This window comes from Prionailurus bengalensis, chromosome D4 (assembly GCF_016509475.1).
Source record: "Prionailurus bengalensis isolate Pbe53 chromosome D4, Fcat_Pben_1.1_paternal_pri, whole genome shotgun sequence".
In the NCBI taxonomy this organism is placed as follows: domain Eukaryota; kingdom Metazoa; phylum Chordata; class Mammalia; order Carnivora; family Felidae; genus Prionailurus; species Prionailurus bengalensis.
The window spans coordinates 46120868-46136975 of record NC_057359.1 but is presented as its reverse complement, the minus strand read 5'-3'; the positions used below and the strand labels follow the sequence as shown (position 1 = coordinate 46136975).

General features: G+C 37.5%; 1 long non-coding RNA gene across 1 annotated transcript; it reads left to right on the top strand.

Moving 5' to 3' along the window:
* The first annotated feature begins 736 nt into the window (after nucleotides 1-736).
* Nucleotides 737-15546, top strand: LOC122474601. Its single transcript, XR_006294954.1, has 3 exons — nucleotides 737-832; nucleotides 1615-1713; nucleotides 15340-15546. It is a non-coding gene; the product is annotated as an uncharacterized LOC122474601 (long non-coding RNA).
* The last annotated feature ends 562 nt before the right edge of the window (nucleotides 15547-16108 follow it).

Genomic DNA, 16108 nt, shown 5'->3' with positions numbered 1-16108 from the left:
TGTCGCTAGTAATGTCCCCATTATGCTGTGTTTAAGTCATCTTTTTCTTGATCAAGAGTTCAGTTGGTTGCTGTAAACCTGTGACTACTTTCCCGCGTTCCCACAAAGTCAATTCTGACGCTTATCTTCTTGACGTTTCTTTTTAGGGATGGGCTCTTGGAGCTTCCTACCCTGTTATTTGCACCGATGCACTTCTACTTTTTGTTTTCTATTAGAGTAGAATGGCCAACTGCCTCTGAAACGCGAAGTTCCCTCCCCCGTACATCCCGCCTGACTGGGATTCGGTTCCCCACTCCTGGCCTTCCCACCATCTGGGTATCTGTTCTCCACCATTTCTTTGAACCTCTCTAGCTCTAACACTAAGCTATGTCCCTCCAAATGTTTTCCACTCTCCCTCCTCCTCACGCTCCCCACCAGCACCACCCAAACCCCCCCCCCCCCCCCCCCCCCCCCGCTCCTTCAGATTGTAGGAGCTCGCTCTTCGTTGCTTAACCCTCCCGCGCGCGCGCACGCGCACAATACACACACACACACACACACACACACACACACACACACACACACACACACGTGTCACTCTCTTACCCTTAGCCAGCAGGCTCCGCTGTGGTGAGGGCGCCTCAGAGACTGCACTGGCGCCGACTCGAAGGCCCCAGAACCTCTCTCTGACAGGGCGGCGGAGGCTCCACGTGAGCGCTCCCCCCACGCCGAGCGCGCGCACGCCTGCCCGCCAGCGCCTTCGCGGAGGGATCTGGGAGTGAAGCGCCGGGACGGGCGCGGGTCGCACAGGTGCTTCGGCCGGACGCGAAACGGCTTTCAGTGGTTAGAAAGAGTAAGGGAGAAAGAGAAAAGGGAGGGTGCGAGAACGGGAGCCGAAGAAGAGAGAGGGAGGGGTATCATCAAGACGGTCCGAGCGCGGCGAGGGGGTAAGACGGCCGCTCAGCTCCGCGACAGGGGTTTTCCCTTGGTAACGGACCAAACGACCGAGTCAAGCAGCCGTGGGCTGTATGGTGGTGAGGGGTAGGGAATAACGATAAAAAATAGAAAAGGGGCCGCTAGACTGCAGCATTTTCAAGCTTGGGTTGGAGCGCAGCCCAGGTCCCGCGAACTGGGAACCGGGAAGGCGGTAGTGGACGCTGCCGCGTCTCGAGACGGAAAGCGGCCGTGAGCCTCCCTGGGCCCCGTGCACCCCCTGGCCGGCGGTCGGGAAGGGCTTGCACCCCACCTCTTGCACCTCCTGTCAGGCCTCGCATACGTGATTTAGGCAACAGCGTTCAAGTAATAAGCAAATAACCATATATATTTTTAAGTGAATATTATTATGACCTCACTTTTTCCGGAGTTGAGCTGCTTTGAATTGTCTTGAAACGGTTTAGTAGTTTTCTGAATTCTCAAGTGTCTTTTCATCAGATAGCGGACGCAGTAATTCGGTGTTGCCGCAGCCCTAGCCGTCGATAAGAGGACTTTTTCGAGAGGCTGCAGCCAAGGAACGAGACTGAGAAAGTCGCTCTTAAACGTTTTCTGTCTACCGACTACTCTCTGAGATTAAGTTCTCTTTAAAGTATTTCTGAACATTTTGAGAATAATCAGCTCCTAACCTTTGTCTCCATTTAGATGGATGATGTAGCTGCCCCACTTCCTACTTGCACTCTTGTTTACTGGAAAAATGCATGGGAGATCTGTGGAGGCGGTAAAGCGAGGAGTTCTGACTCTGTAAGTAAGCTTACCATTCCCTAATTCATTCAATCAATAATCACTGAGCACTTCTTGTATGCCAGGCACTGTGCTAGGCAATAGAAGTAAAGGGCTCATCATCCCGAAAGAAAAAAAAATAAATAACAAAACAGGAGGTACTGGAGGTGTTCTTAAATCTTCCCATGTTTTGTTCTAGTTATCTCCTGAGGGAGTCCTTCCTTTCCATGGCAGGGGGAGAACAATAGTAACTGACTAAAACCATACCTGTTCCCCAACCAAGCCAGTCTTTCTTGATTCGGTAAAGAGCACCAAAAATATTTTTTAATAAGAGAACATTTCACCATATTAGTCTACCTAGAAGAAGCTGGTGATGGTATTTTTTCTTTATTGGAGGTGAGGAGGGAGAAAGGGAGAGAGAGAAATAGTGTTCCTCTCATTATAAATCATTTAATGGAATGATTTTTGTTGTTGTCAATGACTCACGTGTGAAAACTGTTGCTACAGATGAAATTTGAAGTTAGCAACCTGGGAAGTAAATCTTGAGTCCTTCTACCTACCAGCTTCTAAAGTAACCAAGTCTGATAAATTGCTACATGATTTTAAAGCTGTTTTAACATGTAAAAAAAAATGTATTGGTTGCCATACTCTTAAGCTTTAGATAGGAACAGCAAGGCAAAATAGGTTTGGTTTTTACAAATCAAGGAATCTCTATAGATAGGAAGCTGAGAAAATGACTTTGCAGGAAGCTAAACAATAATCAAATAAAATGTTTCCCTAAGGACCCTTGAGATGAGATTGATGAGAGGAGGGAAGAGAGAAATGGGGAATGTCTCTCTTTTTGACAGAAAGAGTCCCTGAAGTAAATAGTTCTTAGAAAGGGACACTTGTCCACTGGGTCCACCGTGGAACCAGAGGTACCATCAGAAAGTGAGCCAGGGTTGTGAGGGGCCAGTCAGCTCCAAAGCAGAGTTATCTTTTATAGGAAGAGCAGAGTTAATAATTTCCATGTCTGCCTTACATGAAGTAGATCAATCATGTAGAAACCAAAAGAGAAGGGAATTGATTTCACAGTTTCAGTTAGAAGGTAGTACCGTTACAGGAAACCAACCCCTGAACAAGGCTAAAAAAACCTAAATTTGGGTGACGAGTGTATGTAAATAAAACCAATTTTCCTTTTTCCTTTTCTTTCTTTTCCTCTTGTACAAAGTGTTTCCATAATGTTGAAAAGGGCGTGGATAAATATTGCTGAGGGGAGTATAATTACATAAAATCCACAGAGAAAAATTAGCAATATCGATGAAAAATTTAAAGGGACATCTCTTCGATTAATTCCACCTCTAGAAATGATTCTGCAGATATATTTGCACATGTGCAAAATGGCCCATGTGTAAGAATAGTAACTGTAGTTTTGTAATGACACAAGAGATGAGACTATTTCAATGGCTATAAGTGGAGAGGGATCAATTAAATTATGAGGCTTCCCTAAAATTAATAATATATAGCTATTAAACAATGCAGCAGATCTGGCAAAAATATAGTGATTTTCAAGATACGTTGTTGAGGGGAAAAAAGGGTATAGGATAATGTGTGTAAAATAATTCAACTTAAATTTTAAAAATATTTGTGTATACATAGAATATTTCTGGAAAGACATGCAAAATGTTGTTGACTGTTGCCTCAAGGGAAGGATGTAGGTATCCGAGGGCTCTGTGGAGGGAAATTTATTTTGTACAGAACACAATTTGCTACCAGTTTTAAAAACAAGGGTTTGAACTATCTAATACAAATAAATAACTAATAAAATAAGCCAAGCACTGGTAGCAGGAAGTTTTTCTAGAACTTACCACATTCTATTTCGTAAGAATTCTGCAACTGTCAAAATTGCGTTAACAGGAAGAGAAAAAAGAAACCATCAGGATAAGTGATTCAGTTAGGCCTTATCTAAGCCTTAGTTTCCTCATTTGTAAAATGGGTACAAGGGTAACTATTTTGCAGAGTTGTTGTCTGGGTTAGACATAAAGGCTATGAATTATTATAATAGTAGTACACACACACACACACACACTCTCTCTCTCCTCTGACTCAGGCCTTCAGTTTCCCCAGTGTAATTCCCAGAAAAAGATCAAGCTGGACCTGAAACAGGAAGAATTTATTTTCTCACCAGCACAGGATTTAGCACTAGTAGTAAGTCCCATCCCCTTGGATTTCATTTACTAAATGGGAAAATGGATCCCTGGATACCATGATGACCAAGACAAAACTCTGTGCTTTCAACAGTATTATGCAGTTTATACATAAGTGGATTTGCATTCAAATAATAGAGAACAAAACTAGTATTTCCCTTTGCTGTTACTCTTCTCCCCAGAGATTAATTGCTGATATCGTCTTAAAGGTGAGGGAGATCCTTTATGACTTATGGTTTTGTTTGATGCATGTTGTTTCCCCCCTTCATTAGCATCATAAAGTATACACTGGCTAAAATATCAATATGTCTTAGAGGTTTTTCGCAGGTCATAAAGATTCTTCCCTATTCTTTTAAACTGCTGCAGGTAGCCTAGTGTATGGATAAATGTGCCATTTATTTAATCATTTATCTGTTGATGGACATTTAAGTTGTTTTCAATTTTTACTAGTATAAAATGCCCAAAAGAGCATGGTTATACATATATCTGTTTTGTATATTCAAACCCATATTTTTTTCTTTCTTTTTTTTCCTCTGAGGCTATTAATCTTAGTTATAAACATTACAAATGTTGTCTGCCAGCTTATTGCTTGTATTATTACTTTGTATATGGTATCATTCAACCTACAGAATTAAATTTTTTGATGGAAATAAATGTACCAACCATTATTTTAAAAAGATGTTTTTCTTACAACTTTGTTTTCTTGTTTAAGGTCTTTTACACACCCAAGATTATATGCACATATTCTCCTATATATTCTGTTAGTATTTGAAATTTACATATTTTATCAACCTGGAATTTATTTTCCGTGTATGTCAAGTTGTAGTAGGCAGTATAGTGCTCCTCCACACAAGATGTCCGTGTCCCAATCTCCAGAACCTGTGAATATGTTAGGATACAGTATGCAAAATGAAATTAAGGTTGGAGATGGAATTAAGGTGGTAATCAGCAGACCTTGCGATGATGTATTAGTTTCCTATTGCTGCTATGACAAACCACCATAAATTTAGTAACTTTAAAACAACACAAATTTCTCCTGAAAGTCAGAAGTCTTCTTCTGAAAGTCAGAAGGCCAAATGAAATAAGTTTCACTGGGCTGGAGTGAAAATGTAGGGCTGATTCTTTCTGGAGGCTCTGAGGGGAAAGCCTTATACCTTCTTTTTTTCATCTTGTAGTGGCCACTTGTATTCCTTGAATACAGTCTTCTTCTGAAAGTCAGTCTTCTTCTGAAAGTCAGAAGGCCAAATGAAATAAGTTTCACTGGGCTGGAGTGAAAATGTAGGGCTGATTCTTTCTGGAGGCTCTGAGGGGAAAGTCTCATACCTTCTTTTTTTCATCTTATAGTGGCCACTTGTATTCCTTGACATGCAGCCCTCTCTTCTACCTTCAAAGCCTGTCTCTCTAATCTCTGCTTCTGTCATCATATCTCCTTCACCTTTCTGTTGTCAAATCTCTGTCACACTTATAAGGACACTTGTGATTACATTTAGGGCTCATCCAGATAATCCAGGATAATTTCCTCATTTCAAGATCCTTAATTATGTATGCAAAGTCCCTTTTTCCATATAAAGTAACAATCATAGGTTCCAGGAACTCAGGCTCAGATATTTTGGGGGACATTATTCAGTCTGCCATATATAGAGTGATTATTTTGGATTGTCCAGATGGGCCCAAAGTATCACAATTCTTATAAATAAAAGAGGGAGGCAGAACAAAGAGAACCTGAGACATAGCATTGTGAAAAAGACACAGCCTGATGTTGCTGGCTTTCAAGATAGAAGGAGAGTGTAATAAACCAAGGAATGTGGGTGACCTCTAGAGAGTGGAAAAGGCAAGAAACAATTATCCCCTAGTGCCTCCATAGCCATGTTAACACATTAATTCTAACCCAGTAAGACCCATCTTAGAAGTTTTTTTAAAAAACTTTAATTTTAGTAAGAACATTTAACATGAAATTTACCCTCTTAAAATTTTAAGTATACAATACAGTATTGTTAACTATAGGTATAATGTTGTACAGCAGATCTCTAGAACTTATTCATCTTGCTTAACTGAAACTTTATGGATATTGATTAATAACTTACATTTTCAGGGTACTTGGGTGGCTTGGTTGGGTGTCCAACTTTGGCTCAGGTCATTATGCCATGGCTCATGGGTTTGAGCTCTGCATCGGGCTCTATGCTAACAGCTCAGAACCTGGAGCCTGCTTTGGATTCTGTGTCTCCCTGTGTCTCTGCCCCTCCCCACTCATGCTCCGTCTCTTAAAACTGAAAAAAAATTACAAATTTTTTAAAAAATAATAATTCACATTTTCCCCTTTCTCCAGCCCCTGGAAACCACATTACATATTTTGATTCTATGAATTTGACTTTTTTAGATACCTCATGTAAGTGAAATCATGCAATTTTTCTTTCTGTGACTGGTTCATTCCACTTAGCATAATGTCTTCAAGGTTCATCCATGTTGTTGCATATGACAGAATTTTCTTCTTTTTTAAGGCTTCTTTTCCATTGTATGTGTATACCACAATTTCTTTATTCATCTGTCGATGAACATTTATGTTGTTCTCACATCTTGGCAATTGTGAATGGTTCTGTAATGAACATTGAAATGCTAATATTTTTTTAAGATTCTCTTTCAATTTTTTTGGATAAATATCCAGAAGTGGGATTGCTGGATCATATTTTTATTTAAAATTTTAATCTCCTTTCTGTTTACCATAGTGGTTACACAATTTTGCATTCCCACCAGCAGTGCACAAGGGTTCCAATTTCTCTATATCCTCACCAACATTTGTAGGTTTTTTGTTTTTTTTGTTTTTATAATAGCCATTCTTAAAAATGAGAAGTGATATTTTATTGTTTTTTGATTTGCATTCCCTAATAATTAGTGATATTGGAGCATTTTTCATATACCCGATAGCTATTTATTTATATTTCTTTTTTTGAGAAATGTCTGTTAACTCCTTAGCTCATTTTTAAATCAGGTTTTGGTTTTTTTGCTATTGAGCTGTAGGAGTTCCTTATATATTTTGGATATTAACCCCTTACCAGATATATGGTTTGCACATATTTTCTCACATTCCACAATTTCCCTTTTCACTCTGCTAATTGTTTTCATTGCTGTGCGGAAGCTTTTTAGTTTGATGCAGTCCCACTTGACTGTAATGCCTTTAGCTTTGTTCTTTCTCAAGATGGTTTGGCTATTCTGTGTCCTTTGGGATTCTATATGAATTTTAGGATTTTTTTTCTGTTTCTGAAAAAAAAAAGCCATAGGATTTTGATAGGGAATGCTTTGAAATGGTAGGTCACTTTTTGGACCTTTTATCCACTGTGTGGATATTTTAATAATATTAGTTCTTCCAATCCATGAACATAGGATATCTTTCCATTAATTTATGTCTTCTTTAATGTCATTTATCAACTTTTTAAAGTAGTCTCCATGCCCAGTGTGGGGCTTAAACTAATGACCCTGAGATCAAGGGCCGTATGCTCTACTGGCTGAGCGAGCCAGGCACCCCTCATTTATTGAAGTTTTGAAGCATTCGGTATATAAGTCTTTCACCTCATTAGTTAAGTTTATTTCAAAGCATTTTGTTATATTTAATGCTATTGCAAATGGGACTTTTATTTCTGCATAGTTCATTGTTAGTGTATAGAAACACAATTGATTTTCTATATTGACTTTGTATTATAACACTTTACTGAATTAATGTATTAGTTCTTACAGGTTTTTTTTAAGTCTTTAGAGTTTTCTACATGTAAGATTATGCCATTTGTGGAGATAATTTTACTTCTTCCTTTCTAATTTGGTTGCCTTTTACTTTATTTTCTTGTCTAATTGCAATGGCTAGGACTTCCAGTACTACATTGAACTGAAGTGGAAAGAATAGGCATCACTGCTGATTTTTCAGTTTCAAGAACAGCTTTCCATTTTTCACTGTTCAGTATGATGTTAATTGCAGGCTTTTCATATATGGTCATTATTATGTTAAGGTAATTTCTTTCAGTTCCTACTTTATTGACCATTTTATCATGAAAGGATGTTGAATTTTGTCAAATGTTTTGTCTGTTATCTATTGAAATAATTACTGTGGATAGTGTTTTTGTTACTAATTTAATCTTTTATTGTAGGTCTGTTCAGATTATCTTCTGCTTGAGTCATTTTAGAAATTTGTGTGTTTCCAGGACTTTGCCTACTTTATTTAGGCTATCTAATTTGCTCATACAGTTGCTCATAGTGTCCTTTTATAATCCTTTTTATTTTTTTTTAATTTTTTTTTTTACGTTTATTTTTGAGACAGAGAGAGACAGAGCATGAACAGGGGAGGGGCAGACAGAGAGGGAGACACAGAACTGGAAGCAGGCTCCAGACTCTGAGCCATCAGCCCAGAGCCCGACGCGGGGCTGGAACTCACGGTCTGTGAGATCGTGACCTGAGCTGAAGTCAGACGCTTAACCGACTGAGCCACCCAGGCGCCCCAATCCTTTTTATTTCTATAAGAAGAGTAGGAGTGTCTCATCTTTCATTTCTAATTCCAGCAGTTTGAATGCCATCTCTTTTGTCTTTGTTAATCAAGCTAAAGTTTTATCAATTTTGTTGCTCTTTAAGAAAATAAGCTTTTTAATTGATTTTCTATATTTTTAAATTTTGTTTTATTAATTTCCACTCTGATCTGCTATTTACTTTCTTCTTCTTGCTTTGGGTTTATTTTGCTCTTCTTTTTCCAGTATTTTAAAGTGGAAAGTTAAGTTATTGGTTTGGGATCTTTCTTTTCTTCTTGAAATGTTTCTGTGAACACTGCTTTTGCTACATCCCTTAAGTTTTGGTGTGTGTCTCCATTTTTATTCATTTCAACTTTGAGATGTTTTTGAGATTTTTAAAGTTCCCTTTTGATTTTTTCTTTGACCCATTGATTATTTAGAAGTGTGTTGTTTGATATCTTATGTTTCTGAATTTTTCAATTTCCTGTCTGCAGTTGATTCCTAATGTTGAAAAACATATCTTTATATCATTTCTATCCTTTTAATTTTTTAATGATTCTATTCTGTATACTTTATTAAAACAATCCTTTAATTATTTCTACTATACTTTAAATTCATTGAGTTTTGTATTATGGTCTATGATCTATTCTGGAGAATAGCTCATATACACTTGGGAAGAGTATGTATTCTGTTCCTGTTTTGAGGACCATTGTATAAATGGTTGATTTATAGTGTTGCCCAAATCCTCTATTTCCTTGTTGATCTTCTGGCTAGTTTAATTGTTCTATCTATTATTGGAAGTGGGGTATTGAAATCTTAAACTATTATTAAGTTCTTATTATTAAACTATTATTAAATTCTTTATTTTAATTCCAGTACAGTTAACATACAATGCTATATTAGTTTCAGGTATACAAATAGTGATTCAACAATTCTATACATTACTCAGTGCTCATCATGGTAAGTGTACTCTATTCCCCTTCACTTATTCCACCTATCTCTCCAGAACATTTTTAGTGTTTATTTGTTTTTGAGAGAGAGAGACAGAGCATGAGCAGGGGAAGGGCAGAGAGAGAGGGAGACACAGAACTCAAAGTGGGCTCCAGGCCCCACACTGTCAGCACAGCCTGACGCAGGGCATGAACTTACGAACTGTGAGATCATGACCAGAGCTGAAGTCAGATGCTCAACCGCCTGAGCCACCCAGAAGCCCCGTTTAGAACCTTTTTAATGTCTCCTTTTTCTCATGTTATAGCCACTCCAGCTTATTTGTTGTTGCTCTTTGCATAATGCACCGCTTTCCGTTCATTTGCTTCAAGTCTTTGTATTTTGAATCTAAAATGTGTCTCCTGTAGACAGCATAGAGTGGATCTTTAATGCACTGACAATCTCCGCCTTTTAGTCAAATTATTTAATATAGTCACATTTAATGTTATTGATATATTTGGATTTATATCTGCCATTTTCTTTATGTTTTTGTATGTCTTACATCTTTTTAGTTCCTTTATTTCTTCTTTACTGCTCTCTTTTGCATTAAACTAATATTATCTGAGGTACCATTTTAATTTTTAATAGTCTTTTATACTATATATTTTTTTCAATTTTTATTTAAATTACAGTTAGTTAACATGTAGTATAATATTAATTTCAGGGGCGCCTGGGTGGCGCAGTCGGTTAAGCGTCCGACTTCAGCCAGGTCACGATCTCGCGGTCTGGGAGTTCGAGCCCCGCGTCAGGCTCTGGGCTGATGGCTCAGAGCCTGGAGCCTGTTTCCGATTCTGTGTCTCCCTCTCTCTCTGCCCCTCCCCCGTTCAAGCTCTGTCTCTCTCTGTCCCAAAAATAAATAAATGTTGAAAAAAAAAAATTAAAAAAAAAAAATATTAATTTCAGGTGTATAATATAGTGATTCATCACTTCCATACAATCCCTGGTGCTCATCATATACTATATATTTTTTGAGTAAGTTTCTTACTGATTGCTCTAGGCTTACGATATACATCTTATCAGAATCAGCTTTATATTTATATTTATATTTATATTTATATTTAATTCCAGTGAGATTTAGAAACATTACTGGTAAATAGCTCCATTCCCTTTCCTCTGTTTTCTGTTATTATTGGTATACATATTATATCTGTACGTTACAAACCCAATGCATGATTATAATTATATAATACTATGTCTTTTAGACTAGTTAAGAGAAGAAAGGAGAGCAAGTACATATTTATAGCTTTTCTTATATTAACCTTCTTATTTATCATTTCTGATTCTCTTTATTTATTCTTGCAGAATCAAGTCACCATTTGGCGTTATTTCCTTAGCCCAATATAACTCCCCCCCCATACCTTTTGTGCTGTTATTAGCAAACGTATTACATTTGTATGTATCATAGGTCCAAGAATACATTACATACATATTGATTTATACAGTTGCTTTTTAAATTGGGTAGGAGAAGAAAGGAGAAAAATGGATTTATGTTGTCTTTTTTATGACATAATTATCATTACCAGTGCTCTTTGTTTTTTAATAAGAATTTAATTACCATTGGGGGTCACTTACTTTCAGTCTAACTTCCTTTAGAATTTCTTATAAGGAGGGTCTGCTAACAACAGATTCTCTTTGTTCATCTGGGAATATCTTTCATTTACTTTTGTTTTTTAAAGATAGATTTGCTGAATATAGGATTCTTGGTTAACAGTTTCTTACTTTGAGCACTTCAAATATATTATCCCATCGTTTCCTGGTCTCCGTTGTTTCTGCTGCAGATGTCATATTTTAATAATTTTGAGGTTCCCTTGAAAATGAGTCATTTTCTTACTCCTGTCAATTTTCTCCCTGTGTTTTGTTCTTTCAGAATTTTTTTTAAGTTTATTTATTTTGAGAGAGAGAGAGAGCACGTACGAGCAGGGGAGGGGCAGAGAGAGAGGGAGAGAGATGGTGAGAGAGAGGGTGACAGTTTCCTCACTATCAATGCAGAGCTCAACAGGGCTCAGACTCACAAACCATGAGATCATGACCTGAGCCAAAATCAAGAATCAATGCTTAATCCACTGAGCCATCCAGGCACCCATGGTTCTTTCAGAATTTTTACTATGTTTTTATTTGTGGAACTTTGTGTTTTCCTACCTGGAGTTTGTTGAGCTACCTATATGTGTAGATTATTGTTTTTCAGTAAATTTGAGATGTTGTTCATCCATTATTTCTTCAAATATTGCTGCGCTTAATAGTGTCCATATTTCTCTGAAGCTCTGTTCATTTTTCTTCATTCGTTTCTCTCTCTGCTCTTCAGGTTGCATAATCTCTATTATCTTTATTCACATTTGCTAATTATTTCTCTTTTTAAAATTTTATTTATTTTGTGAGAGCATGAATGGGATAGGGGTAGAGAGAGAGGGAGTGAGATTTCCAAGCAGGCTCGGTGCTGTCAGCTCAGAGCCTGATGCAGAGGCTTCAGCTCAGGAACCATGAGGTCATGACCTGAGCAGAGTCAAGAGTTGGACACTCAACTGACTAAGCCGCCCAGGGCCCAACTACTAATTATTTCTTAATCACATCTACTGTTGAGCCTCTTCAATGAAGTTTTCACTTTGGTCATTGTACTTTTCTAGTCTAGAATTTCCATTTGATTCTTTTTTATAATTCCTATCTCTTTATTGATATTCTGTATTTGCTGAACATGTTCATCATTCCTTTTTAACTCTTTAGTCATGACTCCCTTTAGTTCTTTGAACATGTTTATAATGACTACTCTGAAGACTTTGTTAAATTTGACATCTGGTTCCTCTGTAGGCAGTTAGGCACTTTCTGTTGTCTGCCTTTTTTTTTCCCCCCAGGGTGCGGGTCATACTTTCCTGTTTCCTTGCATGACTAATCATTTTTGTTGGAATCTGGACATTTTAGATAATATATTTTGGCAACTCTGGGTACTGGTGCCTCCCCTCTTGTTGTTTGCTTGTTTATTTGTTTAGTAACATTATTTTAATAGAGTCTGTTCCTCTCTTGCACTGATAAGCTTCTGATATTGCTCTTCAGGGAGCATATCCTTGGGTTATATGCACAGTCACCCTGGGTTAATGGTGGTTTTTTTCAAGGTTCTCTTTGGTTGTCTCTTTTCCTGATCATACCCAGTTGTTAAACTCTAATTGCTGGGTGATTTCTTTATGGCTTTCAATCAGTACCCTGGGGCATAAATTGCTCATCAACTAAACCAAAGAAATTCAGGCTCCTTTGAAGGGATAGTTCTGGAAGGCAGTTATTAATATTTGTTCTGACCCTAGACAGTTTCCTGTAGCTATGTTCTTCCAGGTTCTCTCCTGCACACTAGCTGGCTCACAATTTAACTTATATGTCCAATGATTCTACCAATATCATCCCAATTGCCCTTCAGTACTTCTTTCACTAGTAGTGAGAGTAGTTTTAGGGGGCACCTTTAGGCTTGAACTTCTCCACACTCTCTTGCAAATAAAGTCATTTCCTTTAGGAAAAGCTTTATTGCCTACTCTCCCTCCAGGAAAAGTCTTGGAGTTATGGCTATGGACCTGGAAGCGAGGACAATGGCAAGCTTCTCTCTCAATGACATTCCCAGTTTAGGAGCTGAGTGCTCAGTGGTGGTGGTTAGGGGTGGGGTGGGCAGTATCTTCTGCTTTTTGTTTTTGTTTTGTTTTGTTTTGGGTTTTTTTGCTTGATTCTCCCAGCATGTAGTCAACAGACTGGTGGAAAGATGATTGGGGTCCCAGTATTCTCAGCAACACCACACCCAGGGTAGAGCTCCTTAGGGACTGGGTAGAAGAAAAACTCCACCTCTATGCTTGCCTATAACTTAGCCTCAGTAGCAGATCGGTGGGGGAAAGATGAGAAATACTGACTTCCTGCCCCTCCTGGGATGATAGCTTTCTAACTGGGAACTAGGGGAGATGAAACTGTGCTCTTGCCTGAGCCAGCCTAGAGTGAAGTTTCCATCTTGCTGAATTGGGAGGAAGGGGAAGCAGATTTCTCAGTTCAAATACCACAGACTGTCATGGTTCTTCACACATTTTAATAAATTCTCTTGAATGTGTGTTTATTCAGATGTGTGTACTTAACCATACTGAGCAATTTTAGCTGGTTGTTTTAAAATTGTTTTCACTGGGTTTGCTGGTGACTGAGTCTATGGAGTTCCTCAGGCTGTCATGCTGAGAGTCTGAGGAATGCTACCCATCTTTATTTCCTCTTTCTGGAACATGTATTCTCTTCAGTAAGATTTACATTGGAACTTCTGCCATGCTTTACATTTCAAGCGGTCATATTTTCCATCTCTTTATTTCTGTTATATTCTTTTCTGTGTAAGCTCTACACCCAATGCGAGGCTAGAATTCAACTCATAACCCCAAGATCAGGAGTCACATGCTATACCAACTGAGCCAGCCAGGCACCCCTATTTCTCTGTACATTCTGAGCTTATTTTCTTTAGTTCATAATCCACCTAACCAGTTTTCTCTCCAACTCTGTCTAATATTCTGAGTTACTCTTGAATTTTTAATTTTATTTGAGTAATTTCATTTTGATTTTAATTCAGTTTTATTGAATTTTATTTTAATTTTATTTATTAAAATTTTATATTTTAAATTTTCTTTAGTACTATTTAGTTCTTTTAAAAATTTGCCTGGTATTTTAAGATAGGGTCTCATTGATTTCGTATATTTTCTCCTCCTATGGCTTTGTTTTTAATCATTTATCCAATATGTATTTCATAGTATATATCTGATCCATTCTTAAATTCTAAGGAATTTCTGTTTCTTGTTTACTAAGCTTTTTTGCCATGAATGACTTAAATTTTATGAAATGCTCTTTCTGTATATATATTAAGATATTTTTAATCTTAAACAGGGAGGCTGTCACCTTACATTTCATGTGTTTAAATGGAGGTAACTTTGAATCAGAATATCATTTTTTTGCAACCCAATTTAAATTAATGGATAGATGGGTCATCTGGGTGGCTCAGTTGGTTGAGCTGTCCAACTGGACTCTTGATTTCAGCTCAGGTCATGATCTCAAAGTCATGGGATTGAGCCCCATGTCCGGTTCTGCACTAAGCAGTGGAGCCTGCTTAAGATTCTCTCTCTCTTCCTATCTATCTTCTCTCTCTCCCTCCCTCCTTCTGCACCTCTTCCCTCCTCACACACTCTAAAAAAATTTTAAAAATAAATTAATGGGTAGAGGCATTAAAAGCTGATGGCTACTACCATCCAAGAGAGATGAGACATTATGTGCCTCCTGATGAAAGAACATACCACCTCCTCTGAAGTAGCCTTGAGAAAAAAATCTATCTAGATTCAACTAATCAACTTAGAGGAAATCAGAAGACCAAGGATTATGTTAAACTACACTATGGAGATGCAGTTAATAGAATCTGGATTATATGAAACTCTCCAGGACAAACAACTGGCTTTCCTCACCAAGTAAACTGTAAGGAGAGAGAGCAGGAGAGAACACATGAAAGATGGGGAGGGAAAGGGAAAGCAAAAGAGCCAGCAAGAATGGGAGAGTGAACTCAGAGATTAAAAGAAACATAAAATACATACAAACCAATTGCTATGTGTGGAATTTAACTGGATCCTGATTCAAATAAAGAATATGTAAAAAAAAAAAAAGTGGCATTCAGGAAATATGTGAAGTTTTGAATATTCACTGCATATTTGATGTCACTAAGGAATTTTATTTTCAAATGTGTGCCAATGGCATTGTGCCTATCTTAAAAATAGTGATCTTTTAGATGTAACATTGAAATACTCATGGTTGAAATTATATAATGTATGTAAAATGCTTCAAAATAACATGTGAGGAGTATAGTATAGAAGAAACATATAGGCTATGAGATGATAATTCTTGAAGCCAGGTAATAGATAAAGGTTCATTACTATTCTTTGTATTCTCTTATACATTTGGAATTGACTTTGCTATTACTTACTGCTTTAACCTTGTAATCTTGATTCTTACAGGGAAGGAATTTTGCTAAAGTGAGGTCAAAAAGAGCAGTTAACAAATGCATCATCACATTCCGATGTGTAGACTTTTTAAACCTGAATCATCTGTAAAGCTGAAGGCATCGTTTGAAAACACTGACAATTTCCTGTTAATTTTCCCTAAATGAAATCATCAAATGCATTTGTTTTCATTCTGAAAAAAATGTGCTTTGCTACAAAATACTTACGGAATCAAGCACACATCTCTTTTTTCGGTTCTGAAACACTTAAAATATTTCAGTGTCTGTACTTTTTCAAAAATCATTTTTTCAGGATCCTATTGATATCACAAGCTGTTCAGTTTATGTGAGTGTTCAGTTTAAACTGCTGATTGAGGCAAAACCAACAACTTTTTATTTGTTGCTCATTAAATGTAATAAGACATGGGCACCTTGGGAATGGCACCTAAATCAATCCATAATTTATAGAAACCTACAGTCTCCTTGGGAAGACAGATTACATGACAAGATGAACAAGAGAAATGTGTAAAAATAATTGTCAAGGCAACAGAATAAATTATATATATGTATTTTTTGTCAACTCAGAATTCAGTACCCAGAATTCCTAATTCCCTCCATCGTAAGTATTTTTTAACTGTATTAAACCTTGATTCACCCCCACCTCTGCTGAGATAACAAGGGGATATAAATGGGCAAAATAGAATGGGTAAAGGGCTCTAGTAATGTTAATTAAGGCACCAACATACTATCTGTAAATATATTCCTTCCCTTCTTGAAAAATATGG